Raw genomic sequence first — 24,999 nt, forward strand, 5'->3', positions numbered from 1 at the left:
GATAAGTCTAGTTACCTTCTGTCATCATACAAAGATGTTATATAATTATTGACTATATTCCCCACACTACATTTCATACCTGTGACTCATTTATTTTGTAACTGAAAGTTTGTACCTCTGAATTTCCCACACCTATTTCTCTCCTTTCCCTGCCCCCATCCCCTCTGGCAACCATCTGTTTATTCTCTACATCTATGACTCTGTTTCTGTCAGTTATATTTGTTCATTTGTTTTGCTTTTTAGATTCCACGTCCAAGTGAAATCATGCCATATTTATCTTTCTGTGTCTCAGTCCTTTTTTTACTCCTTTCTTCTTTTTTTTTGCTCTCTTCTCTTGTGATTCGATGATTATCTTTAGTGTTATGTTTGGATTTCTTTCTTTCTTCTGTGTATCCATTATAGATTTTTGGTTTGTGGTTACCATGAGGTTTATATATAACACTATTTACATATTACATATGATTATTTTAAGTTACTGATCTCTTAAGTTCAAACACATTTTAAGAACCCTGCATTTTTACTCCCCAACTCTATGTTTACTGTTTTTGACATCATGTTTTACATCTTTTTGTTTTGTGTATCCCTCAACTATTTATTGTGGATATTTTATTAGTATTGTCTTTTAACCTTCTACTAGTTTTATAAGTGTCTGACCTATTACTTTTACTGTGTATCTGCCTTTACCTATGAGATTTTTCCTTTTATAATTTTCAGATTTTTAGTTATGGCCTTTTCTTTTCCACTTAGAGAAGTCCCTTTAGGTTTCTTGTAAAGCTAGTTTGGTGGTGCTAAACTCCTAGCTTTTGCTTTTCTGTAAAACTTTTGATCTCTCCTTCAAATATGAATGATATCCTTACTGGGTAGAATATTCTTGGTTGTAGGTATTCCTTTTCATCACTTTAAATATATTTTGCCACTCCCTTCTCATCTAATTCTCTCTTTATCTTTATTTTTTTCATTTTAATTACAATGTGTCTTGGTGTGATCCTCTTTGGGTCGATCCTGTTTGGGACTCTCTGCTCTTCCTGGACCTGGATGTCTGTTCCCTTTTCCAAGTTAGGAAAGTTTTCAGCCTTTGTGTCTTCAAATATGTTCTCTGTCCCTTTATCTCTCTTTTCTCCTTCTGGGACTCCTTTAATGTGAATGTTAATATGCTTCATGTGGTCCCAGAGGTCTCTTAAACTGTCCTCATTTCTTTTTATTCTCTTTTCTGCTCAGCTTCAGTGATTTCCACTACTCTGTCTTCCAGTGCACTGATCTGTTCTGTATCATTTAAATTACTATTGATTCCTTCTAGTGTATTTTTTATTTCAGTTGTTGTATCCGTCAGCTCTGTTTGATTCTTCTTTACATCTTCTAACTCTTTGGTAAACTTCTCACTGTGTTCATCCATTCTTCTCCTGAGTTGATTGAGCATCTTTAGGATCACTACCTTGATCAGGTAGATTGCTTATCTCTACTTCATCTAGTTTCTCTGGGCTTTTATATTGTTGTTTCATTTGCAACATATTCCTCCGTCTTCTCATTTTGTGCTAATTTGCCATTTCTATTTCTGTGTACTTAGTAGGTTGATTATGTTTCCTGATCCTGGAGAAGTAGCCTTATGTAGGAGATGTCCTATGCATCCCAGGAATGCAATCCCCTCTGGTCACCAGAGCTATATGCTCTAGGGGTGCCCTCTATGTGGGCTGCATGGGTCCTTCTGTTGTGGTGAGCTGATTACTATGGGTGTGCTGTTAGGTGGGGCTGGACCCCAACCAGGTTGGTTGCCAGGTCCTACCTTGTGCGGAGCCTGTCGTTCTGTTGGTGTATGGGCCTTGGTCACAAGATGGCTAGCTGCAGAGCACGGGGCATTGGCGGTGGGGGGTGGGGGGTCCCAGCGCTAGTTCTGGTTCACTAGTGGGCAAAGGCAGGGCTTGGCATAGCTAGCTGCAGGGCTGGGAGTCCTGGAGCTGGTGTCAGCCTAATGGTGAGTAGGGCCAGATCCTGGGGCAGCTGGCTGAGGGACACAAGGTGTCCTGAAACTGATGTCAGCTTGCTGGTGGGTGGGGCTAGGGCCCAGGGGTAGGGTCCCAGGGCTGGTGCTCACCCCCTGGTGGGTAAGGATGGGTCCTGGGATGTCTGGTGCACAGGGCCAGGTCTCACGGTGGCTAGGGCCTCAGGGATCCAAAGGCAGCCAGCCTGCTGGTGTGTGGGGCTGCGTCCCCAAGCCAGCTAGTTGCTTGACCTGGAATGTCCCAAGACTGGTGCAAACTGGCTGGTGGGCAGGGCTGGGTCTTGGCACTAATAAGCTAGAGGGAGAATTCCAAAATGGTGTTTGCCAGCACCAGTGTCCTCGTGGTAGAACAAGCCCCCCAAATCCTGCTGCCAGCACCTATGTCCCCAGAGGGCGTCCAAATTGCCGCCCCCTCTTCTCCAGGAGGCTCTCCAAGATCAGAAAGTGAGTCTGACTCACGTTGCTTTCAGACTTCTGCTTCTACCCTGGCTCTTGGAGTATGTGAGATTTTGTCTGTGCCCTTTATGAGTGGAGTCTCTATTTTCCACAGCCCTGTGGATCTCCTGAAAGTAAGCCCCACCGGCCTTCAAAGTCAAATGTTCTGGGGGCTCATCTTCCCAGTGCAGGACCTCTGGACTGAGGACCCCGATGTGGGTCTCAGACCCCTTGCTCCTTGGGGAGAACCTCTGCAATTACAGTTATCCTCCTGCTAATAGGTCGCTCACCTGGGGGTGGGGGTCCTGGCTATACCACGCCTCTGCCCCTCCTCCCCATCTTGTTGTGGTTCCTTCTTTATATCTTTAATTGCAGATGATCTTTTCTGCTAGTCTTCAGGTCATTCTCATCAATAGTTGCTCTGTATATATCAATAGTTGTAATTTTGGAATGTCCATGGGAGGAGGTGAGCTCAGAGTCTTCCTACTCTGCCACCATGCCCACTCCCCGGTCAGTCTCTTCTGAGTTTTCTTTTCCACTAGGCCTGACCTTGGGCTTCTATGTCCTTCCTTGTAGAGTACAGTTCTAGCAAGAATCCTGCTACATCAGTTTAACTAGAATCCCCCATCCTCAACATCTGATCACCTGCAGTATCTGTTTGAGGTCTTCATCATCTACTTTCCAGGTGATAACTAATCACCCTGGCTTGCCTTCAGCAAGAATCCTGATAGGTCAGTTTAGAATCCTCCCTTAAGTATGATGTTTCTTCTTGATAAATTTCTACCCACTGATTCCCCACCCTGCTTCTTGGCTACAAATTCCCATTTTTACTTACATTCGGAGTCAAGCCAAATCTCTCTCCCCTTACTACAAAACCCCATTGTAATGGTTCCTATACATTTTGTGATAGTCCCCCTGAATAAAGTCGGGGGGGAGGGAGAGAGAGAGGAGATTCCTGGTTTTCTTAAAGCTCTGTAGGAGGGCATGGATTGGTTGGGGCAACCTAGATCTCTGTACTGGGGAGTAAGGAGAGGAGAATGAAACAAAGTGGTTGTCATCCTGTAGGATGTGGAAAAATAAACCCAATGAAAAAACAAAATCAAGCAATGCTGTGACCTTTAACCATGTGTATCTCATGGCAATTGAAACTCCCACTACTATTCCACCACCAAAGAATCATTTTTATAATTACTACCAGGTATTAACTGCCTACTAGTTCAGTCCAGCAGAGACATTAAGGGCCTTAGAGTCAGACAACCTTGCATTTGAGTCCCAGCTGCACCAGGTACCATGTGACCTTGAACAATTCGACTTCTCTGTACCTCATTTTCTCATCTGAAAAATTTGACTGTGTCTTCCTCAGACGGCTCTAGTTAGGAATACATGAGATAGTAAAAATTATTATTATTTAGCATTAATATTGTCAGGGACTATATACACTAGATGTTTTACATATTTTATCTTTTTATTTTATTTTTTTCCTTTGGGGGGGACACAATTAAGTCCTTAAAATACCCAAAATAATTAAAATCAGGGTCTCAAAGAGGCATTTGAACACTCATGTTCATAGCAGCATTATTCACAATAACCAAAAGGTGGAAGCAACCCAAGTGTTCATCAGCAGATGAACAGATTAAACAAAATGGAGGATATACATACAATGGAATATTATTCAGACTTACAAAGGAAATAAACTCTATATATGCTACAACATGGATGAATGTTGGGGACATTATGCTAAGTGGATTAAAAACAGTCACAAAAAAGACAAATACTGTATGATTCTACCTGCATGTCACCTATAAAATTCATAGAAACAGAAAGTACAAGGATGGTTGCCAGGGGCTAAGAGGAGATAGGAATGAGGAGTTAGTGTTTAATGGGTACAGAATTTCAGTTTTGCAAGATGAAATAGTTTTGGAGATTAGTTGCACAACAATATGAATGTATTTAACACTACTGAACTGTATACCTAAAAATGGTTAAGATGATAAATAGTATGTTATGTATATTTTACATAAATTTTAAACCAAAAAATTACATAGATGGAGTGGAACTCACCAGAAAAGATACCCCACATCCAAAGACAAAGGAGAAGCCACAATGAGATGGTAGGAGGGGCACAATCACAATAAAATCAAATCCAATAACTGCTGGGTGGGTGACTCACAAACTGGAGAACACTTATACCACAGAAGTCCACCCACTGGAGTGAAGGTTCTGAGCCCCACATCAGGCTTCCCAGCCTGAGGGTCCAGCAACAGGAGGAGGAATTCCTAGAGAATCAGAATTTGAAGGCTAGCAGGATTTGACTGCAGGACTTCGACAGGCCTCAGGGAAACAGAGACTCCACTCTTGGAGGGCACACACAAAGTAGTGTGCACTTTGGGACCCAGGGGAAGGAGCAGTGACCCCATAGGAGACCAAACCAGACATACCTGCTAGTGTTGGAGGGTCTCCTGCAGAGGCAGGGGATGGCTGTGTCTCACTGTGAGGACAAGGACATTGGCAGCAGAAGTTCTGGGAAGTACTCCTTGGCATGAGCCCTCCCAGAGACCACCATTAGCTCCACCAAAGCGCCCGGGTAGGCTTCAGTGTTAGGTTGACTGAGACCAAAAAACCAACAGGGAGGGAACCCAGCCCCACCCATCAGCAGACAAGCAGATTAAAGTTTTACTGAGCTCTGCCCAAAAGAGCAACACCCAGCTCTACCCACCACCAGTCCCTCCCATCAGGAAACTTGCACAAGCCTCTTACAAAGCCTCATCCACCAGAGGGCAGACAGCAGAAGAAGAAGCAAGAAGACAGGAGGGCAGAAGCAAGAAGAACTACAATCCTGCAGCCTGTGGAACAAAAAACACATTTACAGAAAGATAGACAAGATGAAAAGGCAGAGGGCTATGTACCAGATGAAGGAACAAGATAAAACCCCAGAAAAACAACTAAATGAAGTGGAGATAGGCAACCTTCCAGAAAAAGAATTCAGAATAATGATAGTGAAGATGATCCAGGACCTCAGAAAAATAATGGAGGCAAAGATCAAGAAGATGCAAGAAATGTTTAACAAAGAACTAGAAGAATTAAAGAACAAACAAACAGAGATGAACAATACAATAACTGAAATGAAAAATACACTCAAAGGGATCAATAGCAGAATAACTGAGGCAGAAGGACGGATAAGTGACCTGGAAGACAGAATGGTGGAATGCACTGTTGCAGAACAGAATAAAGAAAAAAGAATGAAAAGAAATGAAGACAGCCTAAGAGACCTTTGGAACTACATTAAACGCAGCAACATTCACATTATAGGGGTCCCAGAAGGAGAACAGAGAGAGAAAGGACCCAAGAAAATATTTGAAGAGATTATAGTCGAAAACTTCCCTAACATGGGAAAGGAAATAGCCACCCAAGTCCAGGAAGTGCAGACAGACCCTACAGAATAAACCCAAGGAGGAATACGCTGAGACACATAGTAATCAAATTGGCAAAAATTAAAGACAAAGAAAAATTATTGAAAGCAGCAAGGGAAAAATGACAAATAATATACAAGGGAACTCTCATAAGGTTAACAGCTGATTTCTCAGCAGAAACTCTACAAGCCAGAAGGGAGTGGCATGATACATTTAAAGTGATGAAAGGGAAGAACCTACAAGCAATATTACTCTACCCAGCAAGGTTCTTATTCAGATTCAATGGAGAAATCAAAAGCTTTACAGACAAGCAAAAGCTAAGAGAATTCAGCACCACAAAACCAGCTCTACAACAAATGCTAAAGGAACTTCTCTAAGTGGGAAACATAACAGAAGAAAAGAACCTACAAAAACAAACCCAAAACAATTAAGAAAATGGTCATAGGAACATACAAATTGATAATTACCTTAAACGTGAATGGATTAAATGTTCCAACCAAAAGACACAGGCTCGCTGAATGGATACAAAAACAAGACCCATATATATGCTGTCTACAAGAGACCCACTTCAGACCTATGGACACATACAGACTGAAAGTGAGGGGATGGGAAAAGATATTCCATGCAAATGGAAATCAAAAGAAAGCTGGAGTAGCAATACTCATATCAGATAAAATAGGCTTTAAAATAAAGAATGTTACAAGAGACAAGGAAGGACACTACATAATGTTCAAGAGATCAATCCAAGAAGAAGATATAACAATTATAAATATATATGCACCCAACATAGGAGCACCTCAATACATAAGGCCAATGCTAATAGTTATAAAAGAAGAAATTGACAGTAACACAATAATAGTGGGGGACTTTAACAAATCATTTACACCCATGGACAGATCATCCAAACAGAAAATTAATAAGGAAACATATGCTTTAAATGACACAATAGACCAGATAGCTGTAATTGATATTTATAGGACATTCCATCCAAAAACAGCAGATTACACTTTCTTCTTAAGTGCGCACGAAGCATCCTCCAGGATAGATCACATCTTGGGTCACAAATCAAGCCTCAGCAAATTTAAGGAAATTGAAATCATATCAAGCATCTTTTCTGAGCATAATGCTATGAGATTAGAAATCAATTACAGGGAAAAAAACATAGAAAACACAAACACATGGAGGCCAAACAGTACGTTACTAAATAACCATGAGATCACTGAAGAAATCAAAGAGGAAATCAAAAAATACCGAGAGACAAATGAAAATGAAAACACGATGATCCAAAACCTATGGGATGCAGGAAAAGCAGTCCTAAGAGGGAAGTTTATAGCAATACAAGCCTATCTCAAGAAACAAGAAAAATCTCAAATAATCTAAACTTACACCTAAAGGAACTAGAGAAAGAAGAATAAACAAAACTCAAAGTTAGCAGAAGGAAATAAATCATAAAGATCAGAGCATAAATAAATGAAATAGAAACAAAGAAAATAATAGCAAAGATCAATAAAACTAAAAGTTTGTTCTTCGAGAAGACAAACAAAATTGATAAACCATTAGCCAGACTCATCAAGAAAAAGAGGGAGAGGACGCAAATCAATAAAATTAGAAATGAAAAAGGAAAAGTTACAACAGACACCGCAGAAATACAAAGCATCCTAACAGACTACTACAAGCAACTCTATGCCAATAAAATGGACAACCTGGAAGAAATGGACAAATTCTTAGAAAGGTTAATCTTCCAAGACTGAACCAGGAAGAAATAGAAAATATGAACAGACAAATCACAAGTAATGAAATTGAAACTGTGATTAAAAATCTTCCAACAAACAAAAGTCTGGGACCAGATGGCTTCACAGGTGAATTCTATCAAACATTTAGAGAAGAGCTAACACCCATCCTTCTCAAACTCTTCCAAAAAATTGCAGAGGAAGGAGCACTCCCAAACTCATTCTAGGAGGCCACCATCACCTTGATACCAAAACCAGAAAAGGATGTCACAAAGAAAGAAAACTACAGGCCAATATCACTGATGAACATAGATGCAAAAATCCTCAACAAAATACTAGCAAACAGAATCCACCACATATTAAAAGGATCATACACCATGATCAAGTGGGATTTATCCCAGGGATGCAAGGATTCTTCAATATACACAAATCAATCAATGTGATACACCATATTAACAAATTGAAGAATAAAAACCATATGATCATCTCAATAGATGCAGAAAAGGCTTTTGACAAAATTCAACACCAATTTATGACAAAAACTCTCCAGAAAGTGGGCATAGAGGGAACCTACCTCATCATAATAAAGGCCATATACAACAAACTCACAGTAAACATCATTCTCAATGGTGAAAAACTGAAAGCATTTCCTCTAATATCAGGAACAAGAAAAGGGTGTCCACTGTCACCACTATTATTCAACGTAGTTTTGGAAGTCCTAGCCATGACAATCAGAGAAGAAAAGAAAGAAAAGTAATACAAATTGGAAAAGAAGAAGTAAAACTGTCACTGTTTGCAGATGACATAATACTATACATAGAGAATCCCAAAAATGCCACCAGAAAACTACTAGAGCTAATCAATGAATTTGGTAAAGTTGCAGGATACAAAATTAATGCACAGAAATCTCTTGCATTCCTATACACTAATGATGAAAAATCTGAAAGAGAAATTAAGGAAACACTCCCATTTACCATTGCAACAAAAAGAATAAAATACCTAGGAATATACCTACCTAGGGAGACAAAAGACCTGTATGCAGAAAACTATAAGACACTGATGAAAGAAATTAAAGATGATAGCAGCAGATGGAGAGATATACCATGTTCTTGGATTGGAAGAATGAATACTGTGAAAATGACTATACTACCCAAAGCAATCTATAGATTCAATGCAATCCCTATCAAATTACCAATGGCTTTTTTTACGGAACTAGAACAAAAAATCTTAAAATTTGTATGGAGACACAAAGGACCCCAAATAGCCAAAGCAGTCTTGAGGGAAAAAAAAGGAGTGAGAGGAATCAGACTCCCTGACTTCAGACTATACTACAAAGCTACAGTAATCAAGACAATATGGCACTGGCACAAAAACAGAAACATAGATCAATGGAACAAGATAGAAAGCCCAGAGATAAACCCACGCACCTATGGTCAACTAATCTATGACAAAGGAGGCAAGGATATACAATGGAAAAAGACAGTCTCTTCAAGTAGTGCTGGGAAAACTGGACAGCTACATGTAAAAGAATGAAATTAGGACACACCTTAACACCATACAGAAAAATAAACTCAAAATGGATTCGAGACCTAAATTTAAGACTGGACACTATAAAACTCTTAGAAGAAAACATAGGAAGAACACTCTTTGACATAAATCACAGCAAGATCTTTTTTGACCCACCTCCTAGAGTAATGGAAATAAAAACAAAAATAAACAAATGGGACCTAATGAAACTTAAAAGCTTTTGCACAGCAAAGGAAACTACAAACAAGACGAAAAGACAACCCTCAGAATGGGAGAAAATATTTGCAAACAAATCAATGGACAAAGGATTAATCTCCAAAATATATAAACAGCTCATGCAGCTCAATATTAAAAAAACAAAGAACCCAATCCAAAAATGGGCAGAAGACCTAAATAGACATTTCTCCAAAGAAGACATACAGATGGCCAAGAAGCACATGAAAAGCTGCTCAACATCACTAATTATCAGAGAAATGCAAATCAAAACTACAATGAGGTATCACCTCACACCAGTTAGAATGGGCATCATCAGAAAATCTACAAACAACAAATGCTGGAGAGGGTGTGGAGAAAAGGGAACCCTCTCACACTGTAGGTGTGAATGTAAATTGATACAGCCACTATGGAGAACAGTATGGAGGTTCCTTAAAAAACTAAAAATAGAACTACCATATGACCCAGCAATCCCACTACTGGGCATATACCCTGAGAGAACCATAATTCAAAAAGACACATGCACCCCCAATGTTCATTGCAGCACTATTTACAATAGCCAGGTCATGGAAGCAACCGAAATGCCCATCGACAGATGAATGGATAAAGAAGATATGGTACATATATACAATGGAATATTACTCAGCCATAAAAAGAAACGAAACTGGGTCATTTGTAGAGATGTAGATGAATCTAGAGACTGTCATAGAGAGTGAAGTAAGTCAGAAAGAGAAAAACAAATATTGTACATTAACACATATATGTGGAACCTAGAAAAATGGTCCAGATGAACTGGTTTGCAGGGCAAAAATTGAGACACAGATGTAGCGAACAAACGTACAGACACCAAGGGGGGAAAACGGCGGGGGGGTGGCGGGTGGTGGTGTGATGAATTGGGAGAGTGGGATTGACATGTATACAGTGATGTGTGTAAAATGGATAACTGATAAGAACCTGCTGTATAAAAAAATAAATAAAATAAAATTCAAAAACAATTACATAGATGTATACACATGTTGTACCATTGTTAATTTCTTTGTTTGGATAATGTACTGTATTTATTTAAGATGCAACCATTTACAGACACTGGGTGAAATGTATAGGGGACTTTTCTGTACTATCTTTGCAATTTCCTATGAATCTACAATTACTTCAAAGCAAACAGGTTTTAAAAATTATATTCTTGTATTAAAAAAAAAATTAAGTTAGAGAATTCCCATTCAATCTCTTGGACCAGGATAACAGAACTTCATGGATTACCCACATCATGCCCATGAGGGTAACTTTGATTGGAAAGAAGCTCACAAGCTTGGACCCAGCAGGACCAAGTAACCCATGTAATTGATACTGACCCAGTCCCTTGGACTCTTTAATCAATAGAAATTGACAAGAGGCCAGATGAGAATTTCAGGCAAAGCTTTATTGGAGCTCATGCTGCAGCATGAGGAAGGGAAAACAAGAGTAAGGTGCCCATGCTCACGCCTATTTTATCTATTTTTAATCTTCTACAAAAATCCTGTGACGTATATATCATCAGCCCCCTGTCTCCTAGTATCCCACCTACCCCTGCTATCACTGAGGACAATTTACATGAGATTCGTGAGAGCTTTACTCCCAAAACTGATGGAAAGGGTAGGTTCAAGATCACTTCTTTCCTCTCTTCTTTGGATGGTGCATTTATCCTGTGCATAACTTCTCCTGGGCAGTTCCTATGACAACCTCTCTCTGGGATATTTTTCTGCTCATCCATAGTACTCATGGCTCTTCTTGTTACCAAGAAAAAAAAGAAAAAAACATACCAAATAAAGCCTTACATAGAGGGTTTTGTTGATGGGAAATATTTGCTAATGGGGAATCTCAGAAAGGAGCTATGATACTACATCAACCAAGTCAGTAAACTGCTTTAAACTGTTTTCATTTAAATTTTATAAAGCCCCATATACACCCACTCTCTCCAGCACAATAATTGGTAACATGTGCAATTATATGTCATAGTTACTAGTACAAGGCAAAGCAGAGGAACAGTTTAATTCTGATGGATCTTTTTAAAAATCTTTTTCTTGATGTTTCTTTCAGTTTTATTGTCTGTTGCAATTTGCTTTACAATACCACAGTGTGTAAACATTTGGAACTCTGTGTGCACAATTTAATCTACACCCTATGGATCAATGAGCATATGAAGTGGTCTAATATAATTAGCATCCTAAGAATTGGCCAGGTGGCATTCAAAAGTATTTTTGTCAAAATCAACACCAAAAGTTTTATTATTTAGTGTGTAAGAAGGAATTTCTAATTGGTGAAATTAGTGGAGTTTAAGTTATGCGATTGTTAGAAGTTGTGCATCTCAACCTTTGCAGGAACAAAGTATGAATACCTGTCTGGACCAGTAGTTCATACCAGGGGGATAGTTGGTATGGCCCTGTGCCCCTCCCATCAGTAGACGATCTTGTTATCTGATCTGACTAAAAGGCCTGACCCTCTCTCCATCAGAACGCACCTGTCTTCATCTTGGAGAGAGCCTTTCATGAAGGTCCTGATTAATGTGTCAGGGCTGAAACCGAAAATATTAGAAGTAAACAGAGACTGCATGATTGCTTTGTGCTTGCTTGCTACCCAATATTTGTTTACTTAGAATAATATGGTCTGAAATGTGCTTTTGCTACAACTGCCTGGTAGAAAGGTGGTAAGATGAAAATATAGAGCTGACATCCCCTCTAACTCCTGGAGAGTTCTTATGGAGTCTAAAATTACCTGACATTTGTGCAACAGTAAACTGGGTTAAGTTGGTTCAAATTCTCACACTCCATTCTTTAACACATAGCTCATAATAATCTGTATACCTGAATTTCCCCTGCCACACTGGCATTTGTTTTCATTGATGGGGTCATTGATCTTTATGCAAGTGCAGTCTACTGGTCAGAATATCATCTTCAGGCAACATAGAAATGCTCTGGTTTCCATAACCACCATTTAGGTACTGAGTCATGAGTCCTCAGATTAATTCCCAGATGCTTTTTTTTTCCCTTTTAAGAATATTTTATATTTTAGAGTTTTTGTTCATAGCAAAATTTAATGGAACGTACTGAGATTTCCCATTACACTCTGTTCTCAATACAGACACAGTTTCCCCCACTATCAACATCTCCCACCACAGTGGTAGATTTGCTACAATTGGTGAGCCTACACTGACATATCATTATCATGCAAAGTCCATAGCTTGACACTAGGTTTTACTCTTGGTTCTGTACATTCTATGGGTTTTGACAAACATATAATGACATGTATTCACCATGATAGTATCAATACAGAATAGTTACAATGACCTAAAAGTCTTCTGTGTTCCACCTGTTCATGCTTCTCTCCCACCCCCAACCCCTGGCAACCACTGATCTTTTTATTGTCTCCATAGGTTTGTCTTTTTCAGAATATCACAGTGTGAAATCACACAGTATGTGGCCTTCTTAGTTTGGCTTCTTTCACTTAGTAATATGCATTTACGTTTCTCCATGTTTTTTCATGGCTTAATAGCTCATTTCATTTTAGTGCTGAATAATATTCCTTTGTCTGGATGTACCATAGTTTGTTTATCCATTCACCTACTAAAGGACATCTTGGTTGCTCCCACATTTTAGCAATTATAAATAAAGTTGCTATAAACATTTGTGTGCAGGTGTTTATGTGGACAAAATTTTCAACTCCTTTGGATAAATACTAAGAAGTATGATTGCTAGATCACACGCTAATGGAATGTTTAGTTTTATCTTATAAAACTAAATGGAATGTTTAGTTTTATCTTGACTGCCAACTGTCTTCCAAAGTGGCTGTATCATTTTGCATTCCCACCAGTAATGAATGAGAGTTCCTGTTGCTCTACATCCCTGCCAGTGTTTAGTGTTGTCAGTGCTCTGGATTTTGGCCACTCCAATAACTGTGTGGTGAATACATGTCATTATATGTTTGTTTTAATTTACATTTGTTTTAATTTACATTTTAATTTACATCATTGTTTTAATTTACATTTCCCTAATGACATGTAAAATAGAACATCTTTTCATATGTTTTATTTACTATTTGTATATCTTCTTTGGTGAGGTATCTTTCGGGTCTTTTGCCAATTTTTAAATCAAGTTGTTAGTTTTCTTACTGTTGGTTTTTAAAAGTTCTTTGTGTATTTTGAATAATAGTCCTTTATCAGATGTGTCTTTTGCAAAGATTTTCTCCCAGTCTGTGTCTTGCCTTGTTATTCTTTGACCAGACTCATTTTTAATGTAGTGGAAACATACGTACTTGCTTGTTCACTGGACTTATTCATTTACTGCCCTTTCATTCCTTCAAGTATTTATTAAGTACCTGCTAAGTATGAGGCACTGTGCTAGGCATGCAGAAGACAGTGGTAACCAACATAGGCATAGGGTTGCATTTGCCGCTGAGCCATTAACAGCTCATATTTTAAATCCTTCAACCTGTATGCACACCTTTTGTGATTTATCCTCTGAAATGTTGTGGAGCCTTTCCAGAGACTACTCTGATTACTCTCCTTATCATGGCAGATAATCTCACCTAACCGGTCTCATTTTTCAATCAGGTTCTCCCCTTTCCAACTCCTCCTCTACATGGGTAATAATTATTTTCTAAAATTTAGATACAGTAGGGTTATATTTCTGGTTAAAAAACATGTATGATCTACAGCTATAATGGCTATCAGTTTAACTCTACAACATTGGAGTGCAAGAAACATGCTTTCTCTTAACTTCTCTAAAATAGTTACATTATGCTGAGCCCTCTCCTACTCAGTCAGTGAGAAATTCAAATTCAGTCTTTTTATTGGGTTCCTTCCTTCCACCAAAGATCTTTTGAAACATACAGGGATCTCACACAGAATATTCAAGAATGAGCCCTCCGGTCTTAGATTATAATGCTCAACTCTGATCTTCATTCACCTTGACTGCATCCAGGTGATCCTATGAAAGCTGGTAATGCCAAGCTTAGGTCTTTAGAAATATTTGGTTTCTGCCCAGCAATTCAAAAGTCTCTGAGAGAAGGAAACATAAAAGTTAGGCACCTTCTTTGGTGGACGAAGGTAAAAATACACAAAACAAGGGAATTCCCCAGTGGTCCAGCAGTTAGGACTCTGCACCCCCAATGCAGGGGGCCTGGGGTTTGAGACCTGGTCAGTGAACTAGATCCCGCATGCCGCAACTAAGAGCTGGCATGCCATAATTAAAAGATTCTGCATGCCACAACTAAAAAAAAAAAAAAAAAAAAAAAAGACCCAGCACATCCAAATAAATAAACATTTTTTAAAAAATAAACAAGAGAAACAAAAACACTAATTAATATTTCAAATTATCATGCCTTGTGGGGAGAATCCAAACTCCTTACCATGGCTATAAGGTATATCTATACTTCCCAGTTTCACCTTTATCTCACAATGTGCTGGAGCCAGTTCACACCAGCTCATGAGAGCTGAGTGTTAGATTTTCAGGGATGTTGTAAGCCAGTTATTAAACATAGTTATTATTAAAAATTAAATGATATAAACTTATCTCCCTCCCACCCCCATCTCCCTAGAGAGCCCTCCTATCCCCATCTGAGATCCCAAATCAACTTGCAAGTACTTTTATTACAACAAATCTGACACTGTTCCTAACTGTCGTTTTCAGTAAAATATCCCCCAGACTATGAGCTTGTAAATAAGACATTTCAATCGTATTTGTCTCCCTTTCTCCTAGCAGAGGGACTGGCACTAATGGTAGGAATTCAATAATTGTTTGGTGAGTGAGTGAGGAAATAACTCTTGGAGATTAAAACTTATTCCCTTCCCGATATCTTGGAATCACTCCTCTACCCAGCAGCACTTGCAGTTTCCCAAGTCAAGCTTTACATGCCTAGAAGCCTGACATGATCGGTCACCACCGTAAAAGCTTGGTTTCCCTCCTAAAGAGATGCAACTTTCACTCTCCAAGGCTTTTACTCTGGGGGAGGGTTAAAATGCAGATCAAATATAAGAAGTAAAGAAACAAAGCACCTTTAAAAACTCCCTGAAGTACAGAAAGCAAATCATAAGTCTCAACATCTTATCATAATGTCCTGAAATGGAAAAGTCCATGTGGCTGGTTGGTAAGCCAGTGCAGGGCTCTCTTCATCCCAACTGAGATTTTGGAGGCAGAGAATGGATATCGAGAAAACTGATGGCTGGTGTGCCTAGTATTGTTGGGCCAGTGGTGGATGGACAAAATGTCCAGGAGGGTTGCTCATTGCATAAATATACTTGGGAAACATCCTTTTGAAAAGAATGTCATGAACATTCTGGAAGGTTTACCTGTCAAATGTGTCAAAGACTGGAAAAAACTAAGGTTGAAAACCATTGCTTTTGATTTTAGACTGTGCAACCCCAAGTACAGAACTGCTTGACCTAATTTCTGATTCCACAAACAGCTTTGGGGAAATAGTCATTGCTTTGCCCTAGGCTTCCCGGAACAAGAACCAAACGTCCCCAAGGACACCAAATGACACCACCACCCCACCACCAAGCTGGCACTGGCAAAGAGGTAGGCTATTTGCAGAGAGCATGCCGCCTCTGCTGTGAGTGGGCAGTAAACTACCAGGGAGATGCGTGCTGCCTGCCTGGAGACAGGGTTGCTAGGTGCCTCTGAAGTAGTGAGACCAAGAGGTGTGCATTATTTCCCCCACACTTCTTATTTTACACAGTGACAGTTGTAGCCTGGAAACAACAGGGAAGAATAGTGTCCGTGATGTTAGAAATAATGGCCAGCCAAGTGCCCTATGGGGCAGAAGGAGCAGGGCTGAGGCTTTTATCAAGAGCAGGAGAAAAAAAGTAATGTGATTTGGTTTCACCATAATTGCTTAAGCAGCCTGGGTGAGAACTAATTATGAGTTCATCTGGCTCCAGAGAAACCCCACCTCTTCCCTTCTCCAGGATGGTACTAAAATATCAGCATTGCATCACCAGAAATCACTCCCATTGGTGGCCTTTCTTAAGGAGAGCAGCGTGCTCTGTTTCTCTGAAAGCCACTGGAATCTGAATAGACCCAGGAATTTATATCTTTCCAAGGCAAATAAAATATTCCTGGCACTTACTTGTCACTTGAAAGCTCATAGAGTGCTTGCCCATTATTATGTCATATAGGAAGTGTTGTTTTAAAAATGTGGGAGTGATGAAATGCAGAGAAGGAAATGAAGGGACAAGTAATAGGCCCTACATCACTATGATGGCCCTGGCGCTATTAGACTCAGGGTAGGTCCTGGGTTTCAGAACCAGGATGTTCACTGATGATATTTTGATGCTCTGGGGTTCTCATAGGGCTCCAAGGGCCCTAAAGAGACAAGGAGTTTTGCTCAGAAAGTTGGTCACCTAATTCTCAGAAGAGCAGAGCTAACATTGAAAGTCAACAAGATAGGACTTGAATTCATGGAGGTTAGTAGTCCAAATTACAAAACTAGATGCAAGCAAAGTAATACTGCTATAATGTGATTATTTGGAATCTATGGGAGCTCTGAGAAAGAGGCAAGTTGGTATACAGTAGTAGGAAGAACATGGGTTCAAATCCTGGCTTCAACCTGGGTTCAAACCCTAACTCTGATGCTTACTAGCTATGCATGTTACTTACCTTTTCTGAGTGTCGGAGTCAACTGAGAAATGAGGTAAAATTATCAGTTCCTTTACAGGATCTGTGTAAGGATGAGAAATAATATGTAACGTGCCTACACTGTACTTGGAACAGAGGATGTACAAGGTAACTGGCAGCACATGTCACAGTTCTGTCTCTCCCGCTGAGAAGGCCTAATCTGCGTGCTGCTACGTGTGTAGCACTGTGGAGGATACAAAGACACACCAGGAATGACTTTTGTCTTTTGAACCATCACAGCCTAGTTAGATGGGGAGGACAGTAGGGCCAGAAGGAGTGTAAGGGCTATCTTAGAAGCAGCAGCAAAACAACACTGTAGAATTAGACACTATAGATCTTCCTCAACTTATGATAGGGCTAAGTCCCAATAAACCCTTCATAAATTGAAAATATCATTAAGTCAAAAATTCATTTAATACACCTAAGCTACTGAACATCAGAGCTTAGCCTAGCCTAATTTAAACGTCTTCAGAACACTTATATTAGCCAACAGTTGGGCAAAATCATCTAACACAAAACCTATTTTATAATGCAGTGTTGAGTATCTCATGTGATTTATTGAATACTGTACTGAAAGTAAAAAACAGAATGGTTGTATGGTTCCTAAGTTGTTCTCTGTGTATCAGTTGTTTACCCTTGTGATCACGTGGCTGACTGGGAGCTGAGGCTCGCTGCAGCTGCCCAGCATTATGAGAGAGTATTGTGCTGCTTATTGCTAGCCCAGGAAAAGATCAAAATTCAAAATTTGAAGTATAGTGTATGCTGAACGAGTATAGCTTTCACACTACCTTAAAGTCAAAAAATCATAAGTTGAAATCATCCCAAGTTAGGGACTGTCTGCAAATGGTGTAGTGCAAATTCTTGCAAAGTAGGAGGTCAGGGAAAAGGAAGAACACCACAGGTAGAACAATAACTTCAACCACCTGAACAGAAAAACAAACCCAAGTGGGCTTTGCCAACCACTAAGATTAACACAGAGGTGAAACTGTAGATTTAACAAAAACAGAAGAGTGATCCACTGAGAAGAGGCTCATTTTAGCACTCAAGGACAGGAGAGGAAAAGCCAGCTGTGGCTGCTTATTCCCCAAGGTAGCATTCTCAAAGAGCATTGGAGCCCTTTGGAAGTCCTAAGCATGGACCTTGACTGGGTTCACCTGTGGTGGTTAGGAGACGAGAAACCACCTTTATTCTTCAAGAAAAGTCAGCTTATAGTTAGGAAATTAGGAGCAGAAATAAGTCATCTAACTCTATAAAAAGTCCAAACTGAAATACAGGTTTAAAATGTATTACTTTATAAAATTAAATGGCTTATTTTACCCATGACTCTGATCTCCCTTGTCATATATTTCTTTAAAGTGGATGTACGCCCAATTTCATAAACATAGATGAACAATGAACGGCACTTTATTTTCTGTAAGTCATAGTAATTTGAATTGGCACCCCCAGGAAAAATCCAATATTTATGATTGATCACCCCCCTAATGGGAGAAGAGGAGAGAAAACACAATAGCATTGATTACATGTTTAAGTTACACCCATGCTTAATACTGTGTATAGATTTCCCTAAATACAATATGAACTTGAATATAAATGACATTTTCTCCAAAAATTATTCCACAGAAATAAAAGGAGTTGCCTTCTATTTCAACCTATACAAAGTCTCTCCTGTTATGGGAAACCTATTCAATTATCCTGATGCAGTCTTAATAGTGGAAGTTTAAAATGCTTATTGAAGTCAGCTGATGGAGTTGGTTTTAAAAAAAAAGGAGGCAAAAATTTACACACATTTGAAATCATTCCTTGAGGTAGGAATTCTAAATTATAACAGTTGGATGGCACTGTAAAAAATCATTTTAAAGATCAACTTAAAGAGTAGTTTAGTGATTACACTGGAAAGATAATAAATATAGACCCATGGTATGAACTGAATGTGCCTCCCCAAAATTCATATGTTGAAATCCTAACCCCCAATGTGATGGTATGGGAGGAGGGGCCTTTGAGAAGCAGTTAAGTCATGAGGATGGAGCTCTTATAAATGGGATTAGTGTCCTCACCAAACACCAAATCTGCCAGCACTTTGATCTTGGACTTCCCAGCCTCCATAACTATGAGAAATAAATGTTGGTGGTTTAATCCACTCAGTCTATGGTATTTTGGTTATAGCAGCCTGAACAGACCAAGACAACCCATATATGAAATAAACCAACTGTGGAGTAAAGATGACTAACTGGACATATTCATTTGTTTTTTATAATTTTCTGAAACCCCATTAAAACATGGTAAAGAATTTTTTTTTCCAGACATCAAATCACAAGGACAATGAATGAGGAAAAACATGACAACATCAAAATTTGAAAGTTGGGGGAGATCCCTGGTGGCCTTGTGGTTAGGATTCTGGGTTTTCACTGCCATGGCCCGGGGTTCAATCCCTGGTTGGGGAACTGAGATCTCACAAGCCATGTGGCGCAGCCAAAAAAACCCAACCAAACAACAACAACAAAACAAACAAAAATTTGAAAGTTGGGAAGATTAATGAAAGGTAACTGATGTACCAGATCCAAGAGTACTGGTTCCCAAGGTGATGGTATAAAAGCTGAGAAGCACTGATTACACGCAAGTCTTGGGAATTTGTGGCACTGGGCGGCTCTGGAAGTAGGGTTGAAGCTAGAGCAAAAGATAAGAAGCAGTCAGAGCCTCAAGTTCCCTATTTACCCCCCAAAAAAATCCCAGAAGTTTATTTTTTGGAAAAGCTAAAACAGAGGGCTCTAGGAGAGCTGAGGGACTGCAATACTAAACAGAAAATTTTAAATATGCCTAGACTTCCCTGGTGGTCCAGTGGTAAAGAATCTGTCTTCCAATGCAGGGGACGGGGATTCAATCCCTGGTTGGGGAACTAAGATCCCACATGCCACAGGGCAACTAAGCCCACGCACCACAACTGCTGAGCTCATGCGCCTCAGCGAGAGAGCCTGTGTACCACAAACTACAGAGCCCACGCACTCTGGACCCCATGCACCACAACTATAGAGCCCATGTGTCCTGGAGCCTGTGTGCCATAACTAGAGAGAGAAAACCTGCACGCTGCAATAAAGAGCCCACACCACAATGAAAGATCCCTCATACCACAACTAAGACCTGACGCAGCCCCCAAAATTAATTAAATAAATAAATATTTTTAAAAAATATGTGAATGTTGGCATTTTGGAAACAACTCATCCTTGCCCCTACTCCTCTTTCTTTACCTGGCTCTCAGAATGCTAGCAATCAGGTCTAAGCCTTCCAGAAAGGAGTTCAAAACTCTTTCTTTAATGAATCCAACCCAACTCACTAAAGAAAAAAGCAAAAGCCTAGACCTGCATTGTCCAATATAGTAGCCACTAGCCGCTTATAGTGATTTACATTAAAACTTAGATTAATTAAATTAAAGCATCATTTCCTTAGTTGCACTAGCCACATTTCAAGTGATCAACAGACATGTATGGCTATTGGTTATGGTATTGTACAGTGCAGATAGACAACATGTGGAATAAAGACTGACTGAACATATTCATTTCATTTTTATACTTTTCTGAAACCCCATTAAAGCATGGTAAAAAATTTTTTTTCAAGACATCAAATCACAAGGACAATGAATGAGGAAAAACATGACAGTATCAAAATTTGAAAGTTGGGGGAGCTCATTGCATAAAGTTATATTAGATAGCACTGGTCTACACAGATCTTTCGACAGTAGAGTCAACAGTCTCCACTCTCACACACTGTGTGCCACACTCTCAAATATATGCAAACATGAAGGATCACCAGATGTCTAAGACATCTTTTAACACACGAAAAAGAGAACTGAGTTACAATTTAAGCAAACTGGAAGAACCATAGAACATACTCAGAGAAAAAGTATATTATCACTGATATCTTCGTGGAGGTAAGAAAAAATAGTTTCTCTGAAACAAGTGTAGCTTGTTGTAAAAAAAAAAAAAATCAATACATCAAAATATAAGACATTCGAAATTTTAAAAATACAATGACATAATTGAAAAACTTAATAGAAGTGTTAGAAGATAAAACTGGAAAAATTGCTCAGAAAGCAGAATGGAAAAGAGAGAAAATAATCAGAAAATTAGAGAACAAGTTCATAAGTTCAACTCCTTTTATTTAAAGGAGTTCCCAAGAAGCAGAACAGAGAAAATGAGGGGAGAAAATTATCTAAGAAAGATTTCAAGTGAATTTTCCAGAATGGAATGACCTAAGTACCCAGACTGAAAGAAAATCCAGAAAACCCAGGCAATGGCTGAAAATAAACCACACCAAAGTCACATCATCATGAAATCTTAAAACACTGGGACAGAGGCAAGCTTGGGCTGGAGGCAGGGGGATGGTCACTTAAAAATATTGAGACTCTGAATAGTTTCACATTTTTTCAACAGTACACTAGATGTATAAGAGCAATGCCATAAAAAATTCTGAAGGAAAATATTTCTCAACATAGATGTCTGTATCCAGCCAACCTATCAGTTAAGCATGAGGGAAGAATAAGGACATTTTCAAATATTCAGGGTATCAAAAATTTTACATCACCTGCACCCTCTCTCAGCCACTTAGAAGCTGTGCTTCACTAAAGTCAGTGAATAAACCAAAACAAAGAAAAGGAAGGAAGCCATAAGACCCTGGAGACGGGCACCTTACAGGGGAAAGATATGGAGGGAATCGCAGAACCCTGGTTACAAACAATGCCACGATCACAGCTGTGTGAGGGCTCTAAGAACAGCCTTTCCAGATTAGGACAGGCTAGCCTGCTACAGGAAGGAGTGCTTCAGGGATATGCAATGTCAGAATACCTGAACACATCAACAGATTTAAGCAATTGGCAGAAAGTTTCAATTAAGAATGCATAGAAAACTTATTTTTTTAAGTTAAAGGACAATGTTTTAATCCAGAGAAAACACAGTTGTGAATGGGAAAAAATAATCATGCTAATAATCGTGGGAGAAATCATTGTATTCCATAGGGCATAGCTGTGAATAGCATTTACATCATCATAATAATGCAATAATTTTGCTCTGACTCAAATTAAGAAATAACTATACTAGACAGATGGGGAGCAAAAAAGAATTCATGTGTTGGGGTGGGGTGAAAGTATGAGGACTAAAGAAAAATTATCATCTTCCAAAATGGGATATGTTAATATTAATAGATAATGACTGAAAAAATCCAGAAAGGAGAAATTAGCATAAAATTTAGGAAAAAGGTCATAAAGCCAAGGAAAAAACAAAGCAAAGAGTTGAAAGTGGTTGCTTCTGGGTGTTGGGGATCAGGGAGGGTTGCTTCCCTGGTGGCACAGTGGTTGAGAATCTGCCTGCTAATGCAGGGGACACGAGTTTGAGCCCTGGTCTGGGAAGATCCCACACTCCGCGGAGCAACTGGGCCCATGAGCCACAACTACTGAGCCTGCGCATCTGGAGCCTGTGCTCCGCAACAAGAGAGGCTGTGAATAGTGAGAGGCCCGTGCACCACGATGAAGAGTGACCTCCGCTTGCTGCAACTAGAGAAAGCCCTCACACAGAAACGAAGACCCAACACAGCAAAAATAAATTAATTAATAAACTCCTACCCCCAACATCTTCTTAAAAAAAAAAAAAAGGATTACAGGCTGTACATTAAAAAAAAAAACTTGCTGAAGTGGCACGTTGATTATTTTGAATTAAAGTTGCTTGAGAAACAACTGGTGTAAAAATGACATAAAAAACCACTCTGACTCCCCTCTGACTGACCCACTGAAAGTGAGAAATAAATCTCCTATGTGAAGGTATCCTCCCTATACCAGTAGGATAGAAAGCATCTTTGTTGCCAGAGCTAGGGAATTCAAGGCTAAGAAAGCTGTATAAGTAAACTCTGTAACTGTTTTATTAGTTTGCTACCCTAAGTACAAGCTCTTTTGTTTTGTTAAATCTTCACAAGTAATTGTTTCTTTGTCTAAAAATGATATATAAATAGTCTGCTTTGGTCACTTCAGGGCTCCTAGTTATATAAGACCTCTGTTCAAGCAAATTAAATTTTTTTCTCTTGTGTCAATTTAATTATTAGAGCAGCCAAAAGAACTCAGGAAGGGTAGGGGAAATTTTTCACCCTCCTCAACAGTTGGTGTAGTCAATAGGATACTGGCTGAACCCACTCCCCAACCCCCAGTCACGCACTCACTTTGAGCTACTGCAGCTGAGAGCTCCTTGAACCTCTGACAAAAGCTGGCAGAAGGTAAGAGTTCTTACCTCATCAACTTCCTGGATCTCTGCCTGCAGAATGCAATGGAAGGGAAAGTGCTAAGAATTCTTCTTCTCTCTTTTAAAATTTAGATTAACAAGAGAAAATATTTGTGGAACTTGTTCCTTGGACACAAACTCTGGTAAATTTGGTAATGAGTACTGATCCTTTTCCTCCCAGAGATGATCACTATTTTCTTTGTGTTTGTCTTCTGTGTCATTTTTCATAAGGAGGAAAAACCATAGGACAGAATGCAAGAATACCCCCTATAAGGCTGCTGTTCCAGTCAGCTTCACAGACCCAAGTACACCACTCTCACCAGATGGAATTCTGTTTAGACAAACTTTCCTGTGAGTGCCCTATGTAGAAACCAGATGAGGTTTTTCCTTCCAGCTTGTTCTGTATCCTGAGAGCTTGGCCTTTTGACCAATGAGGATATTCTCTTTGGTCTCTGCCATCCAGAGGGTGCACTTATTGGGGTGCACCTTGGTGACTAATTAAATAGACTAGGGTTCTGAGACACAAAGTCACAAACAGTACTCTCTTTGTCCAGTGATGCCAGTTCTCTGGGGAATTTGTCATAAGGGGCCTTTGATGTCTCAACCTTCATTTTTTGTTAGCGCTGAAAAACATCCCATTCGAGTGTCACAGATTAGCAAGTTTGTAACTGGAGTTGTCTCATATTCTCAAGGGAGACCAGAGACACCATTTTCACTACACCATTCTTACCACCTGTATCCACAAAAGGCTTTCACTTTCTTCAACTAACTGAGAGTGAAATTTCTGGATCTTAGAAGGGCTGCATACTCTCTGTGAGAGGCCTCTTGCATCTTTGGTTAAGCCAAAAAAAAGCTTATTGGCTTGAAAGGAATTCTATGTGTGATCAAACTGTATAAGATTTAATAAATTTGTTATAAGGGTTTTAAAAGTAAGCTTTAATATCAACAGGGTACATATGGAAAACTGTAACTTAATTTTCTTTAATCTGCTAGAAGGACAAAGTTTGACTGGATTATTGGTCTGCTCCTGATAAGAGATTGTTAAAGGTTTTCTTTACCTTTTAAAGTAATCTGCCTTAAAACAAAAACAAAAACAACAAACAAAATAAGGATTTTGTGTTTTATGCAAAATAATTTCCTGTGTTTGCTATCTTCATTAGTTCTTTGATTACTTAAGTAAACTGAGTCTTTTCAATATTAAAAAACATAAGGCTTTTTACAACTATTTAACTTTCTGTATTGGCCCATGAAGTCTTTGTCACTTTGGTTAAATGATAACTAAGTATTGTTTCACAGTAACCTATGAACAAATTTGACCAAGTGTTTTAAAACCTTCTGATATCTCTGACAAACTTCCCCAAATCAAATTCTAAATAAAGTCTTACTGACCTGGAAATAACTTTGGGGTTTTCCGGAAGCCCCTGGAACACCTGAAAAGATTCGTTCTCTCTCCTTATAAAAGAAAGGTTAAACTAATTAGATTCATTTGGTATGTTAAATTACATGGGAAGCATTGTCAAATAAGTGATGATAAACCTTCTTAGGTTACATTTTATATATATATATGTGTATGTACACACACATATATATATAATGAGTAAATGTTATTAATATAAATTTCTTTAAATTGTATGAAATTCCTAAAATCTGGATGTCCTGATATAATGTTATCAGTCATAATTCTAGTTATTATCTTCAGTGTTTTATTCACAGAAATAACCAAATTTCCTTGTCACTTGCACTGTAATGGACTCTCATCAAGACCTTTAACCATGGCCATTTTTA

The sequence above is a fragment of the Monodon monoceros genome, unplaced genomic scaffold (genome assembly GCF_005190385.1).
Source record: "Monodon monoceros isolate NGI ecotype Baffin Bay Population unplaced genomic scaffold, NGI_Narwhal_1 Super_Scaffold_11, whole genome shotgun sequence".
Classification (NCBI taxonomy): domain Eukaryota; kingdom Metazoa; phylum Chordata; class Mammalia; order Artiodactyla; family Monodontidae; genus Monodon; species Monodon monoceros.